The sequence below is a fragment of the Entelurus aequoreus genome, linkage group LG14 (genome assembly GCF_033978785.1).
Source record: "Entelurus aequoreus isolate RoL-2023_Sb linkage group LG14, RoL_Eaeq_v1.1, whole genome shotgun sequence".
In the NCBI taxonomy this organism is placed as follows: domain Eukaryota; kingdom Metazoa; phylum Chordata; class Actinopteri; order Syngnathiformes; family Syngnathidae; genus Entelurus; species Entelurus aequoreus.
In genome coordinates, this window is record NC_084744.1 from 56,381,122 (window position 1) to 56,387,129 (window position 6,008).

Here is a 6,008-nt window from a genome sequence, read left to right on the forward strand (position 1 = left end):
TACACCCCCATACCATCACACATGCTGGCTTTTACACTTTACGCCTAGAACAATCCGGATGGTTCTTTTTCCTCTTTGGTCCGGAGCACACGACGTCCACAGTTTCCCAAAAATGTGGACTAGTCAGACCACAGAACACTTTTCCACTTTGCATCAGTCCATCTTAGATGAGCTCGGGCCCAGCGAAGCCGGCGGCGTTTCTGGGTGTTGTTGATAAATGGCTTTGGCTTTGCATAGTGGAGTTTTAACTTGCACTTACAGATATAGCGACCAACTGTAGTTACTGACAGTGGTTTTCTGAAGTGTTCCTGAGCCCATGTGGTGATATCCTTTACACACTGATGTCACTTTTTGATGCCGTTTTCAGCCTTGCCGCTTACGTGCAGTGATTTCTCCAGATTCTCTGAACCCTTTGATGATATTACGGAGCGTAGATGGTGAAATCCCTAAATTCCTTGCAATAGCTGCTTGAGAAATGTTGTTCTTCAACTGTTTGCTCACGCATTTGTTGACAAAGTGGTGACCCTCGCCCCGTCCTTGTTTGTGAATGACTGAGCATTTCATGGAATCTACTTTTATACCCAATCATGGCACCCACCTGTTCCCAATTTGCCTGCTCACCTGTGGGATGTTCCAAATAAGTGTTTGATGAGCATTCCTCAACTTTATCAGTATTTATTGCCACCTTTCCCAACTTCTTTGTCACGTGTTGCTGGCATCAAATTCTAAAGTTAATGATTATTTGCAATATTGCATTTTTTTTTAATCAGTTTGAACATCAAATATGTTGTCTTTGTAGCATATTCAACTGAATATGGGTTGAAAATGATTTGCAAATCATTGTATTCCGTTTATATTTACATCAAACACCATTTCCCAACTCACATGGAAACGGGGTTTGTATGTTTAGATTTAACATTTAGATGTAACATTTATGTTTGGATTTAACATTTAGATTCAACAGTCTTTTTTGCCACTTGTGCCAGCTTTTTTTGAATCATGTTGCAGGCATCAAATTCCAAATGAGCTAATATTTGCCAAAAATAACCAAGTTTTCCAGTTCTAACGTTAAATATCTTGTCTTTGCAGTCTATTCAATTGAATATAAGTTGAAAAGGATTTGCAAATCATCGTATTTTGTTTTTATTTACCATTTACACAACCTGCCAACTTCACTGGTTTTGGGGTTTTGTAGTGGAATCCAACAAAACAAGGACAATTAATATAGTTTAACATGAATGTTTTAAGCAGTCACTTTTCATTGAAAGTAATTGTATTGAAAGTTTGTTTTTCAAATAATAGGGGATTACAATAACACATAGACAAGATGTTAATACACTTTTTATTTTTTTTTGCATTGTTTCACATCCACTCTGCAAAGTTACATATTTACCAAATAGACTTTTTAAGGAACAGTTTCAGGCTACGACCCATTTGATCTTATCTGAAACCGCAGTGGCGTGATCGCACCCGCCCGTGTATTTTCACACAGGAAATGTAAATAATGCGTGAAGAGCAACCTAAAGGTCAGCGAGCTTTCAGCGATCATGAAATAAATCCCACATTATTACAACCTAAACAACGTGAAAATACGTGCTTGGCATAAAGTACACTGCGCCTTTGGAAACAACTCAAGCAAAGCTCTCCCCACGGACATATTTATACCTTTTTGTTTCTATTTTTTTACATGAAGCATATATATTCATTATCTAAAATATGTCTATAACAGTCCCTTGGCAAGTTTCACTGCAATAAGGCGCTTTTGGTAGCCATCCACAAGCTTCTGCTTGAATTTTTGACCACCAAAATTGGTGCAGTTCAGCCAAATGTGTTGGTTTTCTGACATGGACTTGTTTCTTCAGCATTGTCCACACGTTTAAGTCAGGACTTTGGGAAGGCCATTCTAAAAAAAAAACCTTCATTCTAGCCTGATTTAGCCATTCCTCTACCACTTTTGACGTGTGTTTGGGGTAATTGTCCTGTTGGAACACCCAACTGTGCCCAAGAACCACCCTCCGGGCTGATGATTTTAGCTTGTCCTACGACATTTTAGCGAAAAAAAAGCCTTAAATTACAGAAATCTTTTATTTTCCGAACACTGCTTTCACTAAAATGTCATAAGGGGGGGACCCTTACACAAAAAATTAAACGGTCTTGCTTCAGCAGCACAATACTGGTGCTGTAGTTGTAGGACAGAGGTGTCCAAAGTGCGGCCCGGGGGCCATTTGCGGCCCGCAGCTAATCGTTTAGCGGCCCCCCACACATTCTGCAAAAATTGCAAAATTGATAGTATTGCAAAAATATAAAAAAATGAGGTGAAATCTAACGAGAAAAAGTTGCAATGTTGACACAAAGCTGCCATGCAGGCTCTTTTTTTTTTCTTTTGTCTTTGTTTATTTTAATTTGTTTTGCCATTGCTCGAGAAAAAAAAAAGAAAAATACAAAAAAATCTATGTTACAATGAATTATTACTTAAAAAATGTCACTTTAAAATGTTTTATGTGGAAAAAATATTGAATATATTTATTGAAAAAAATATTTTTTTTTGTTGCTATTTTCAGGTTTTGTCGGGACTCCCATTGAGGTTTTGGGACGTTTCCCACAACTCCAGGACCAGTATTGTGCTGTTGAAGAAAGACAGTTTTTTTTATTATGGGGTAAGGGTCCCCCTTAAAGACATTTAAGTGAAAAAAAGTTTTGAAAAAAATATACATTTTACTGCGGGTTTTCAGGTTTTGTCGGGACTCGCGATGAGGTTTTGAGGCGCCTCCCAAAGCTCCAGCACCAGTATTGTGCCGTTGAAGCAAGACAGTTAAAAAAAAAAAAATTTGGGATTGGATTTTAGGTTGTCCTGAAGAACTTGGAGGTAATCCTCCTTTTTCATTGTCCCATTTACTCTCAGTAAAGCACCAGTTCCATTGGCAGCAAAACAGGCCCAGAGCATAATACTACCACCACCATGCTTGACGGTAGGCATGGTGTTCCTGGGATTAAAGGCCTCACCTTTTCTCCTCCAGACATATTTCTGGGTATTGTGGCCAAACAGCTCCATTTTTGTTTCATCTGACCACAGAACTTTCCTCCAGAAGGTCCTATCTTTGTCCATGTGATGTCAGATGAAACAAAAATGGAGCTGTTTGGCCACAATACCTCCAAATTCTTCAGGACAAGCTAAAATCATCAGCCCGGAGGGTGGTTCTTGGGCACAGTTGGGTGTTCCAACATTTGAATTTGCAAACAGCTAAAATTATGCACAAAGCAAACTATAACCTGCTACCCAAGAATATACAACAATTCTTCTCAAAAAAAAGAGGAGAAATATAATCTTAGAGAAAAACGTAATTTAAAACATTTGTTTGCACGTACAACACTTAAGACCTTCAGTATATCAGTATGTGGAATTAAATGATGGAATGGATTAAGCAAAGCAATCAAACAATGTGCTAATATGATCCACTTCAAGAAACTCTTCAAACCTAAAGTGTTTACAAAGTACAAAGAAGAAGAACCATGACAAACATTCTCAATTTATTTCATCCATCCATTCTTAAAGTAATCTTACTTATCTCATCATATGAAATATGACTTACTTCACCAATTATTATTATTAAATTCTTACTATTATTTATTTATTTATTTTTATTGTGATTACTTATGGACTGGACTCTCACAATATTATGTTAGATCCACTATGGACTGGACTCTCACTATTATGTTAGATCCACTATGGACTAGACTCTCACTATTATGTTAGATCCACTATGGACTGGACTCTCACTATTATGTTAGATCCACTATGGACTGGACTCTCACACTATTATGTTAGATCTACTATGGACTGGACTCTCACTATTATGTTAGATCCACTATGGACTGGACTCTCACACTATTATGTTAGATCCACTATGGACTGGACTCTCACACTATTATGTTAGATCCACTATGGACTGGACTCTCACTATTATGTTAGATCCACTATGGACTGGACTCTCACTATTATGTTAGATCTACTATGGACTGGACTCTCACTATTATGTTAGATCCACTATGGACTGGACTCTCACTATTATGTTAGATCCACTTTGGACTGGACTCTCACTATTATGTTAGATCCACTATGAACTGGACTCTCACTATTATGTTGGATCCACTATGGACTGGACTCTCACACTATTATGTTAGATCCACTATGGACTGGACTCTCAATATTATGTTAGATCCACTATGGACTGGACTCTCACTATTATGTTAGATCCACTATGGACTGGACTCTCACAATATTATGTTAGATCCACTATGGACTGGACTCTCACTATTATGTTAGATCCACTATGGACTGGACTCTCACAATATTATGTTAGATCCACTATGGACTGGACTCTCACAATATTATGTTAGATCCACTATGGACTGGACTCTCACAATATTAGGTTAGATCCACTATGGACTGGACTCTCACTATTATGTTAGATCCACTATGGACTGGACTCTCACTATTATGTTAGATCCACTATGGACTGGACTCTCACAATATTATGTTAGATCCACTATGGACTGGACTCTCACTATTATGTTAGATCCACTATGGACTAGACTCTCACTATTATGTTAGATCCACTATGGACTGGACTCTCACTATTATGTTAGATCCACTATGGACTGGACTCTCACACTATTATGTTAGATCTACTATGGACTGGACTCTCACTATTATGTTAGATCCACTATGGACTGGACTCTCACTATTATGTTAGATCCACTAAGGACTGGACTCTCACACTATTATGTTAGATCCACTATGGACTGGACTCTCACTATTATGTTAGATCCACTATGGACTGGACTCTCACACTATTATGTTAGATCCACTATGGACTGGACTCTCACTATTATGTTAGATCCACTATGGACTGGACTCTCACTATTATGTTAGATCCACTTTGGACTGGACTCTCACTATTATGTTAGATCCACTATGGACTGGACTCTCACTATTATGTTGGATCCACTATGGACTGGACTCTCAATATTATGTTAGATCCACTATGGACTGGACTCTCACTATTATGTTAGATCCACTATGGACTGGACTCTCACAATATTATGTTAGATCCACTATGGACTGGACTCTCACAATATTATGTTAGATCCACTATGGACTGGACTCTCACAATATTAGGTTAGATCCACTATGGACTGGACTCTCACTATTATGTTAGATCCACTATGGACTGGACTCTCACTATTATGTTAGATCCACTATGGACTGGACTCTCACAATATTACCGTAGGTTAGATCCACTATGGACTGGACTCTCACTATTATGTTAGATCCACTATGGACTGGACTCTCACTATTATGTTAGATCCACTATGGACTGGACTCTCACTATTATGTTAGATCCACTATGGACTGGACTCTCAGTATTGTGTTAGATCAACTATGGACTGGACTCTCACAATATTATGTTAGATCCACTATGGACTGGACTCTCACTATTATGTTAGATCAACTATGGACTGGACTCTCACTATTATGTTAGATCCACTATGGACTGGACTCTCACTATTATGTTGGATCCACTATGGACTGGACTCTCACTATTATGTTGGATCCACTATGGACTGGACTCTCACTATTATGTTAGATCCACTATGGACTGGACTCTCACTATTATGTTAGATCCACTATGGACTGGACTCTCACTATTATGTTAGATCCACTATGGACTGGACTCTCACTATTGTGTTAGATCAACTATGGACTGGACTCTCACAATATTATGTTAGATCCACTATGGACTGGACTCTCACTATTATGTTGGATCCACTATGGACTGGACTCTCACTATTATGTTAGATCCACTATGGACTGGACTCTCACAATATTATGTTAGATCCACTATGGACTGGACTCTCACAATATTATGTTAGATCCACTATGGACTGGACTCTCACTATTATGTTAGATCCACTATGGACTGGACTCTCACAATATTATGTTAGAT